At 39.3% G+C, this 12,572-nt stretch overlaps 1 pseudogene; it reads right to left on the reverse strand.

Moving 5' to 3' along the window:
* Positions 1–786: 786 nt before the first annotated feature.
* Positions 787–2,632, reverse strand: LOC148015250 (uncharacterized; annotated as a pseudogene).
* Positions 2,633–12,572: the final 9,940 nt, after the last annotated feature.

Here is a 12,572-nt window from a genome sequence, read left to right on the forward strand (position 1 = left end):
ATACACACACACACACACACACACACACACACACACACACACACACACACACACACACACACACACACACACACACACACACACACACACACACACACACACACACACACACACACACACACACACACACACACACACACACACACACACACACACACACACACACACACACACACACACACACACACACACACACACACACAAACTAGATAGGACCAATACACATGCTTAAAGACATAGAGAACAAAAGATCAAAGATTTCACAATTTTATAAGAGTACCATAAGAATATAACGATTTGGCATTCCTCCTATTTTGAGACATGGGCTTCTTCATCTTCTTTCTCAGTTGCTCTAGCATCAAGTTGCTCTTGCATTAAGGGCCGTTTGGTCTTGGGTGGAGCCATGAAGGATGATGTTGTGGATGATCCTACCAATCCAGAAACTCTTCTTTTAGCTAGCCATTTTTCAATGAAAGGCTTAGCTCCTTGTATGATATTTCCAAATCCATCATTAGTGGGCACAAAAGCTTGTGTATTGCACATATCTTCTAGACTATGAGCTTTCAGAGCTTGAAGTTGGCTCAACATCTTTTTCATAGAAGAACACGCCTCAGAAATAATCTCCATGTCACCCCCCACCAAATCAAATACATCATGGCATAGATTTTGCAATGCTGTGGATGGGTGGGTGTCTTCATGGGAGATATTAATCATAGTTGTATCCATATCTTGGAGATTATCCACATTCAACGTGGTTGGAATGTAAGGATCATGTGCAGCCTCATCCTATATCACATGAGAGTTACTTATAAGTCCTTTATATTTGCCTCTTGGTTCCACACCTTTATATAAGTCCATACATTGTGCCACCATTGTAGTATTCGGCACCCCTATAAGAAGTAGCACCTTGATTTGATGCTTACATATGTTCCCCAACTCTACCCACTTGCATGTACAACATGCCTATTGACAATACACATCATAAATTGTGTATTCAATAGTGTCTTTGGACATGTTTCTTACATATGCACATGAAGCCCTTGTACCAGTCATTTCGAATCTAACATACTCGATTGGAATCTTCGAAGCCCTCTCATATGAGTTAGCCACTATCTTTTCAATGTTATTGTTTCTCACAAATCCACTTTCTTTCATAGCTTGCACATACCAATAATATGGAAGAGGTGAACTTGTTAATTTATGAAGGAGCCAATCCACCCATCTACCAGTCAACCTCTTTGAGCTATCTAAGAAGTTGTACTTCAAGGTGCCATGGTATGCCTCTATAGGACCATTGGTGTCTTGATCGGAATGTGGAACTGTACTTGTTGCACGTATCCACATATCTTACAACACACATATAATACAAATATTTAAAAGATGTATAAAAATGAAAATATAAGAAAGTAATCTGGAATAGATAATTAGGAGTCCTTACCAATCTTGGGCTTTCAATATGTTTTGTAGTGCAAGAATGTTATCTCATCTGGAAACTTTTTTTAAAATATACCTATCATATCCCTTGATTCCTCCTTTATAGCCACTTCTATTGCCTTGCATTCACCTTTCATGTTCATAATATTTCCTAGAGCTCGAAAAATTGCAGCTCTTTTTGGCCATTCTATGACTTTTTTAATAAGATGCTTTAACCAACAACAATGGACATGCCATATGCACAAATAAATAGGAAAATTAAAGACAACCCTACACACAATACATTTGTAAAAAATGTAATAGTTTTAGTCCATGAATTAAATATTTTTCAAAATGACGTAGGCATGTGAAATGTACCTTAAAGCATCTATCTATGTTTTAGTGTCATCTACCAAAAAAGTTTTTGGCTCCCATGATTTGTGACAATCTAGCATGTGATCCCTAAACTTTATGAGCCAAAATTTTTTAACCTCAAATGTTGCACTTGAGGTTAACACCTAAGCAATTGGGACACTATTTTGATGGGAGTCAAATACAAGGATTGTGTATAAATTGAACTGTCAAATGCAAGTTTCAAATATAAGCAAAATGCATAAAACTCCAAGAAGTATAAACTATAAGTATGCAAGAATAATATTAATAAATTACATTATACTTGTTTGTACCAAATGTTGAATCCATTGCTAATAAGTTGCCATTTCCATATCTGTCACACATATCTCATGGCCATGGTGTTTGAATCCCCAATATGAAATCCTTGTCAGTAGAAAGATTTTGTTCCTGATACACAAGTGTCATTTCCTTGTTTTCAATGCACCATCTCTTTCTGCTTTTAGCATCATTGTCATGTAATTAATATTGGTCGATGGCAAGCTTCCTAGATATATTCATAATATCTTAGATGGAGAGAAAGTCATCTCTTTCCATAGGATGATTTGGATTGTTCCTTTGGCGTTGAATGCACATATTGAATGTGACACTCCAATACTTGTTGTGGTGAATTGTGGTGAAAAACCTTTGTATAACATATTGGACACCCATATTTTTAATCTAGTGATATCCATGGGGAAAATAAGGAATGTGAATCGACATTTAAATCCTCCATTGCAATGCCATGACAAATCATATCTGCATCATTAGTACGATACTGATTGATAAATGAGATAAATGCCAAACTGGTATCATGGGATAGACGAGTCACTATAAAATGACACAAACAACCCTTGTTAAGTTGTCCCATTGTTTTGCGTGGTTGGCATTTTCTTGGTTGTTCTTGATTGGTCAAGATGTCATTAGGACATAAAACCTCCACATTTCGGGTGTCCTAAGGACCATAAGCACACCAAAATCTTTTTTGTAGGAAATGAATGCTGTAGCTATTAGTGTGGTCAAATAACAAGGAAATCGATATGAGTAGCAAAACAATTATATACACTTACGTGATCTTCTCTATCCATGTGTTCTCTGATGGTTTTTTCAATTCATTTAGTTGTCGTCGATGGTGAGAGTACTTTTTGAAAGTTGTAGGAAAATCCATCTTTTTTTATTCCCCTTGTGCAAAATCATTTACTTGACACCATGGAATAATTGCCCTTCTCAAAACCTTATATTGCGATCTCTTGTCATAGATGAGCTGCCATTGTAAATGCTTTGCACTGAATATTCTGACAAGCAATGTCTGGGATTGTGGGCTTGCCATATTTAGGAGAAGAGAGTGAGAATATGGGCTATGTATCTGCACAAAAGTAAAGTTATCCCATCAATATATTTTATTTGATAGACTAAATGTTACTTTCCTCTAAAGTTGTTTGTTTTGTAAATTATGATTAATTTACATATTATTGTACTCTAAAAAAGGAATGCATTAGTGCAAGCTCGACTCTCTCTCTCTCTCTCTCTCTCTCTCTCTCTCTCTCTCTCTCTCTCTCTCTCTCTCTCTCTCTCTCTCTCTCTCTCTCTCTCTCTCTCTCGTGCCATACATTAATAACTTTGAACTTCATGATGTGCATCACTAATGATTTTTTGGTTACCTACTATGATATTTATAATATACACATTCTTATATGAGTAATAAGAAATGTAATAGATGAAATTTATTTTTTGTAGTATATACATTGATGTAGCCTAGCTACATATAGTGGTGTGTGTATTGCTCATAGTATGCATGAAATATAGTTACAACTTCGATTACATTTCATACTTTGTATCCTTAGTAGTTATGTGTGTACCTTTCATCGTAGTAGCTTAAAATGAATGCAATTGAGCAGCTTATATGCATTCATTACATACATTCTTATAGTTCACAATACATACACTCTTATAGCTTAAAATCAGTTAATAGTTTTGTGAGTACCTTATATGCGTTCATTTCATACATTCTTATAGCTCACAATACATATACTCTTATAGCTTATATTCAATAGCACATGCATTCTCAAAACACATAACAAATGTAATAGAGTAGGATAGAACATACATTCTTATTTTTTGCTTGCTCATAAAAATGTAATGGAGGAGCACAAACATACATTCTTATAGCTCAAAATCAATGTCATAGACCGGAATAATGTTGTAGTTCGTACATTCTTATAGGTGATAATCGATTTGCATACATAGCTAAAATAATCGATGGAACATCAATAGTGCAAAACATTGTTTGCACTATAGTTTGCATATAGCCCTAAACCCGATTTAATGGTGCAAAAGATCCATATAATGGGGAGCAAAATTGCCAGGCGTTTTGGGCTGAACAGTAATGAAGCACTCAAAATACTCTCCGGCACCTCAAATCCACGAAGGCCACTTTCTTTGGTTAACTTGATCCTTTCCTTTTCAAGTCTTCCCCAATGACTCACATGGCCGATAGTGGGATTGCTGCCACTGGTGGGCAAATGGACGGAGGTATATGGTGGGATGATATGGATGCACTAGAATGTAGCTCCAAACCTCTCGGTCAGCCTGTGTGTGAGAGGGATAGGTAGATTGGGCTAGGAGGCACACATAAAGAATGGAAAAGGGTGCAGTGCCTTGCCAGGACTTAGAAATGAGAAAAGATGGTGGGCCGTCGGCAAGGATCCCAATTCTTAACGTGAGCCTTGGTCACCAGTAAATACGAAGGAAGAGGAGTGGACTTTGATAGTGGCACTGCAACATGTTTGCTTGGTGGAGCAACGTGAGCCTTGGTCGCCAGTAAATACGAAGGAAGAGGAGTGGACTCGGCCAGTGGTAGCGCAACATGTTTGCTTGACGGAGCGGCGGCTGCATGAAAAGGAACCCAATTCTTAATGTGAGCCTTGGTCGCGAGTAAATACGAAGGAAGAGGAGTGGACTCCGCCAGTGGTAGCGCAACATATTTGCTCGATGGAGCAATGTGAGCCTTGGTCGCCAGCAAATACGAAGGAAGAGGAGTGGACTCGGCCAATGGCAGCGCATCATGTTTACTTGATGGAGCGGTGGCTGCATGAAAAGGAGCCCAATTCTTAACATGAGCCTTGGTCGCTAAGTAAATACGAAGGAAGAGGAGTGGACTCCGCCAGTCGCAGTGCAGCATGTTTGCTTGATGGAGCAATGTGAGCCTTGGTCGCCAGTAAATACGAAGGAAGAGGAGTGGACTCGGCCAGCGCAGCATGTTTGCTTGATGGAGCGGCAGTTGCATGAAAAGGAGCCCAATTCTTAATGTGAGCCTTGGTTGCTAGTAAATACAAAGGAAGAGGAGTGGACTCCGCCAGTGGCAGCGCAGCATGTCTGCTTGATGGAGCAACGTGAGCCTTGGTCGCCAGTAAATACGAAGGAAGAGGAGTGGACTCGGCCAGTGGCAGCGCAGCATGTTTGCTTGATGGAGCGGCGACTGCATGAAAAGGAGCCCAATTCTTAACGTGAGCCTTGGTTGCTAGTAAATACAAAGGAAGAGGAGTGGACTCCGCCAGTGGCAGCGCAGCATGTTTGCTTGATGGAGCAACATGAGCCTTGGTCGCCAGTAAATACGAAGGAAGAGGAGTGGACTCGGCCAGTGGCAGCGTAGCATGTTTGCTTGATGGAGCGCAACTGCATGAAAAGGAGCCCAATTCTTAACGTGAGCCTTGGTCGCTAGTAAATACGAAGGAAGAGGAGTGGACTCCGCCATTGGCAGTGTAGCATGTTTGCTTGATGGAGCGGCGGCTACATGAAAAGGTCAGGAGAAGGAAATTCCAGGGGAGAGACAAGTTTGGCATTCAGAGTGGTACGTAGCCAATTGACCAACAGTGGAAAGACAAAACCAGATTCATGGTTATCATCTATGGTGGTGCTGATAATTTTGCTTGAGCTACTCAACACTTTGAATCTTCAAAGAGGCCATTCGTGGGTCTACGAAGAAGTACGTGTAGGCCTTCGTGTTGGAGTATCTCGAGATATACATGAAGATCTTTTATTTGTAGCTGCAGGAGCCAATTTTAGCAGCTATCAATCCTGATATCGAAGAAGTTTACTTCTTTTGCTAGTGGCATTAGACTATACATTCCTTACTTATTTCAACACGTGCCTTTGGAAGACGGCTAGCACAAACTTCTAGACATGCAACAAATTGTCAAAGTTTCATTTTGTTCATAAATGCTTCAAGAGTTGTTGTTCCATGTCTAGAGTTGGTATATCTTGATTCTCTGGTTGGATGACTAGTTGTGGTGTGGGATAGATCTTGACTTTTGTCTTGTGTTTGTTACATTCTTGAAGGTTGCTAGAAACGGCAGTGCAGACAAAAGTTGAACAATTTTAGGTCTTGCACCAAGCCATAATTTGTTCCAACGCTCCTTTTCCTTTTGTGTCTTGGGTTGTGTGAGGGGTTTATCCTCGATCACCACTCGTGATACAACATCTTGGCAAAATCATGTGGAGGGAAGATGAAAGCATGGCCACAGCTACTCCCATATGCTTTGTGGACTAATAGAACAACTCATAATGTTGTCATGGGATATATGCCGACTGAATTGATATATGGTCAAAAGCCCATGATGCCAATGGCTATTACATGGTGTGTGATACCTTGGAAAGAGGGGTTGAATAGAGAGGAGTTGTTGGTTTTATGCATAAGACAGTTGGAAAGAAGGCCAAAAGACATTAGGATAGCAATGGAGAAATTAAAGGCAACCAAGCTTTAGAATAAGAAACATCCAAGAGTCACACAAGAAGGTAACTGGGTGTTGATTTATGACATCCACATGGAAAATGAGCATAGTGCTAATTTATGATAGCAACTTGGAAAATGAGCTGAGTGCTAATCAAAAAATGTCTAAGCTATGGTTTGATCCATATGTGGTAAGGCATGCATTTGACAATGCTACCTATTCAATTACTAAATTGGATAGGATAGCATTGTGAATTTCCATAGCTAGTAAATGAATGAAGCTCTTTAAGCAAAGGGGATCTACAATATATGAATTCGATGAGTTAGATTCATGTATTGACCTTGATAGTGCGGAAGAAGAAGAAAATGATGACATGGATATGTCAAGATTGTGGGAGAGAAGGAAGGAGTCTCACTTGAAGCTTTCTTGCTTGCACAATGGGGGAATACACACAAGGGTGGAGGCTGAAAATAGTTTTTTTCTTCTTAGTTGTGTAAGCCAAAAGAACTCAAGTACAAAGAAATAGAAGAACCCTATATATGGGTCTCAAACCAAACTCAACTAACTAAGGTGGCATACTAAATGAGCCACGAACTAGAGTAGATAAGGATAGCTATCATGTAGCTATTATTCATGGGCGGTGTACCAACCACGTCTGCAACTGACAAGTCGGTGACATAAATACACAATGGTCACCCTGGCGTATCACGAGTGGAGCTCGATATCTCAACACTCCCCCTCGAGCTCAATCCCAATTCCTGCACACCAAGCAGGTCTCTGAACTTGTGCAGCTTCTCTGTGCCCAATGCCTTCGTGAATATGTCAGCTACATGATCCTCTGTGCTGACATAAACTAGATCAATAAGACCTAGTAAAACCCTCTCTCGCACATAGTGATAATGCACCTCAATGTGCTTTGTTCTAGCATGATAGACTGGGTTATTTGCCAAGTGTATACTACTCATGTTGTCACAATAAATGACAACTGGCCCATTTGTAGACTGATGCATATCATAAAGTAGCTTATGCAACCAAGTTACCTCACATGCAGCCATTGCTGCACCCCTGTACTCAACCTCTGTGCTCGACAAGGCAACTGTAGGTTGTTTCTTGCTGCTCCAAGTGACTGTAGCACTCCCAAAAGAGAACACATATCCACTAGTAGATCGTCTATCAGAAATACTACCAGCCCAATCAGCATCAGTGTATCCATGCAATTGTATCTGAACCCCAGTCTCATAAAATAGTCCATACTGCAATGTGGACTTCACATACCTGAGTATGCGTCTAGCCGCATCCAAATGTGGTTTCCTTGGAGCTTGCATAAACTGACTTACCAATCCAACAGCATAGCTCAAATCTGGCTTGGTAATAGTCATATAAATCAAACTTCCTACTATGCGTCTGTACATAGTATGGTCTTCTAGAAGCTCACCTGCATCTATGCTGAGCTTCACATTCTGCTCCAAAGGAACTGAAATAGGCTTACAGCCTGTCATCCCATATTTGGACAGCATGTCCAATCCATACTACCTCTGCAAGAGCTGTATCCCACTTGGTGATCTAATCACCTCAATGCCCAAGAAATAACGCAGCTCTCCCAAATCCTTCATCTCAAACTTCTGCTTCAATAGCATTTTCACATGAAGGATATCTTCATCACTGTCACCTGTCATAATCAAATCATCAACATAAATGACAAGTAGCATAATACATTTCTCTGTTTTTCTCACATAAAGTGAGAAATCTGCCTTGGAAATCTGAAAGCCAATAGTGACAAGATACTGTCCTATCTTGTCAGACCATGCTCTAGGTGCTTGCTTCAAGCCATACAAGGCTTTCTTCAACCTGCAAACAAACTCAGGATGAACAGCATGCACATAACCAGGTGGCTGCTCCATATAGACCTCTTCTTGCAAATCACCATGCAAGAAGGCATTCTTTACATCCATCTGATGTAAAGACCATCCCTTTGATGCAGCCATAGGAATGACCGCTCTTACGGTTGCCATCCTTGCAACCGGACTGAATGTTTCTTCATAGTCAATGCCATATGTTTGTGCATACCCCTTGACTACTAATCTTGCCTTGTATCTGTTCACAGAACCATCTGCATTGTGCTTCACCTTATAAACCCACTTACAGCCAATTGCATTTTTACCTTTAGGCAAAGGTACCAATTCCCATGTAGCATTTGCTTCCAAGGCATCCATTTCTTCATCCATGGCTTTCTCCCATTTTTCTTTTCCCATGGCTTGCTCAAAAGAAGTGGGTTCTGGTTCTTGTATCACTTTGACCATATATGCATAGTGAATGGCCGTAAATCCATCATATTTCAGCCTATCCACAGGATACCTAGCTCTGGTAGACCTGCGCAAAGTAGGTTCACTCCCAGGTGCTCTCAAAACATCCCTGGTCTTCCTTACTCCAGGTGTAACAATAGAATGAATACCCAACTCATCATCAATGCTCTGTTCTGAGCCACTGGATTCACCATCCACATAAGAGTGACCTGCATTCACATCAAACATGGGCTGATCAACCTTCTCTTTTCCTTTTCGTGATACCTGCATACCACTATCTGCATTACTTTGAGAAGATTCTCCTGATCTCAATCTGCCTGTCCATGGCGAAGAATGTGAACCACTGCTAGAGGATAAGCATACGATGTCTCTGCAGATAAGCATACGATGCAATTTCTGTGGTAACTTTTCACCGACCTGTAGAACAGTGGTCGCACAGCATGAAACTGGGCCTTTTCCTGAGTGCGTGCAGAAAACTTCCGCCTCCAAAACAGGCCCCGAAATGGCCTCAAATAAAAAAAACAAGGTTGCCAAGGGCTAAAGCCCTAACCCGCAGCATATACTGCCCTCTTGTTTCACCGTGAAGGGCGTCTCAACCTGAGACAATGCACTCCTGCACTTTCCGGCTTTGCTACCTGCAGAGATCTGCTCCCAAAACTAAAAATGAAAGCAACACTGCTCCTCTTACCAGAACACCACGATCTTGGCTTGCTTTCTTGAGCTCCTTACCACGAACAAGGCTCTGATACCATGTCAAGATTTTGGGAGAGAAGGAAGGAGTCTCACTTGAAGCTTTCTTGCTTGCACAATGGGGGAATACACACAAGGGTGGAGGCTGAAAACAGTTTTTTTCTTCTTAGTTGTGTAAGCCAAAAGAACTCAAGTACAAAGAAATAGAAGAACCCTATATATGGGTCTCAAACCAAACTCAACTAACTAAGGTGGCATACTAAATGAGCCATGAACTAGAGTAGATAAGGATAGCTATCATGTAGCTATTATTCATGGGTGGTGTACCAACCGCGTCTGCAACTGACAAGTCGGTGACATAAATACACAACGGTCACCCTGGCGTATCACAAGTGGAGCTCGATATCTCAACAGGATATGGATGAGGAAGACTTTGAATCTGCTAAACACTAATACTCAGCATATGGCAAAGGATGTGTAGGTTCAGAGACTCAAGCAAACAAAATTCAGACCAACCACGTGGAACCACTAGCAAAATCAATGAAAAATATGCCACAATTCTGAAGGTTCTCCAACAAGTTAAGGTCATTTTTTCAATGATTCAACAAGATCCAAGGTCAAGCATGGATTATCTCTCCTCCTTGAGTATTTAGGACAATAGTAAATTTTCAATCATTTCTTCAAGATTTCATGGAATTTTCACTCTTTTAAGCTCTTCGAAGCATTATTTTATCCTATTCTTCAGACATTGAACCATTTCCTCCTCTTCAAGCTTTTTCCAAACCTTAGCCATGGAGTTTACGGACAATAAGCTAAATCTTGCTTAATTCTTGTAAATTTCATGGGACTTTTACTTAAATACCTCCTAAATACCCTTCCTAACCTTGTGCATGTAATGAGAAAGCAAGGTTGAAGCATTTGGACAAGGTTTAGAGGATTCTTAGTCTCTAATTTGGAAAAAAACAAGCAAGTTATAAAATTCTTCAAAATTTCGAATAATTTGTGGTCTTGTCTTGGGTATTAGGAAGTGTTTTACTTTAGAGTTTCAAGTATAAGGCCATTCCATCAAGATTGATCCAACATTGGAGCATTAGACATTGGTGCATAGCATTTCCTTCTTCTTGAATGCTTGGGCAATTATGAATTATTGAAATCAATTGGATTCTTGTTTCTAATCAAGAATTGAAGCATTTCTTTAAGCCTTGGATTGATTTTCATCTTCACGTGAAGGCATTGCACATTTATGGGTATTTGATCACTCTTCAGTCAATGCAAGCAATTGTGATTCAAGATTGGCATTCGTGGAGCTTTTGAAGGCTTTAAGTAGACTTTTAATCAATGGAAGGCTTATATAGATCTCCCATCAACTATTTTGAAAGAATTTGATCTATTTCAATAAGCTTCATTAACCTCAAACATTAAATAAGGTATCATCTACTCATTTCTAATCTCTCCAATTCTAATTGTTAAGGCTTAGAAGGAGGGGTTGAATTGGGTATGTCCTCTTTGCTTGATTGATAAATTTAGTCCACTTATACTAAAATTTAATACCTATTCATTGTTGAATGAATCGCTAACATGAAATGATAGATAATTTGTTCCTTTAGATTGATTTCCATCATTGATATCTTTCATGATAGAAACTTGCATGAGGGTACATTAAAATCTAAAAATTTCAATGAATTCTTGCTCATATAATTGTGTAATCTCTAAATATTAATTATTTGTGATCTTATACATTGAGATACCCAAAAATTTTGCAAAATGTGAGTTTAAAATATCAATGAGTGATCCACTAAAGGTCAATATTTCTCAACCCTCTTCATTTCATTCAACCTTCAAATTCATGCATCTCATTGAATGCTCAAAGCTTATTTTGGCCAAAGCATCCTTATTTTCTAGAGCATTGGCTCTATCATGTATACATATGGACTGAGGAAAAAGGTTAAAGCCGAATGAGATAGCAAGACAAAAGTGAGGTGGCCCTCCCTTGCTATTTAGGACTCCGTATGGGTGCACATCTTGGCCTGAAAGAAACTTTGCATACCTTCTGGAGTTTCAGATCCCATTTAGGTGCCCCATCCACCATTTTATCCCTCACCATAGGTGGAGGACTATGGAAGACCACTCATAATAGAGTGAAAGAAGATTGAGGATCATTGGAAAATACGGCATTAAACATGGTGAAATAGGGTAGTGAACACAAAGGAATTGCAAATCATTACAAATTTATTGATCTTTTACAAGTGAATATTTGGTATTTCAAAGGTACACATGTTGTACTTTAGTGGGCATAGGTGTATGATTCACACCCATGATCAAATTTGAACAAATAAGGCAATTACGAGGTCCAATAGGTGGTTGTCACTATTTGGAAAGTCACTGAAAAGTGAATTCAAAAGTAGATATTTTAATTTTGACATAGAACTTTCGTACTCCATGCATATAGAATGAAGCAAGATTTGATTCTAACTAAAAGATCTAGAAAATGGAGTTGTGAAGCAAAAGTAATGCCCATTTTTCTAATGGCTGGTCACTAAAAACACCTCCTAGACAACTAGGCAAGGTACAATATTTTGGTCTAGGACTACCTCTTACACATTTGCAACTTGCAATTTCAGAAAATTTTTCCTACCTACACATAGTAAGCTTCATTTTCAGCCCATAAACACAAGGATTGAAGGGGTATAAATTCTTGTTATAGCCCATTGATTGACACACTCTTCTTTTACTACAACCATTCCAATGGCAAGGAATAAGATGAAAGAGAAAATGTTGGAGAGTATAAATGAAGACTTAGCTGAGTATCAAAGAGATATAAATTCTTCCATTAGAGCAAAAAATCATGGAAAAAATGGTAGGAATGATGGCAATATACATGAAAAATCATAATGACTGAGAGACTTTATTGATGAGGTACATATGTCTAAAGCAAATGGCTCACATAATGCAAACAAGTTCCGATAACTTTCTCATAGGATTGAATGCATGAATGAGGATATAACTCGATTGAACCAAACAATTGATGATATTCAATTGTTGGACA

Source organism: Lygodium microphyllum, chromosome 24 (genome assembly GCF_053477565.2).
Source record: "Lygodium microphyllum isolate KBCC chromosome 24, Lygodium_microphyllum_v1.1.10, whole genome shotgun sequence".
Classification (NCBI taxonomy): Eukaryota; Viridiplantae; Streptophyta; class Polypodiopsida; order Schizaeales; family Lygodiaceae; genus Lygodium; species Lygodium microphyllum.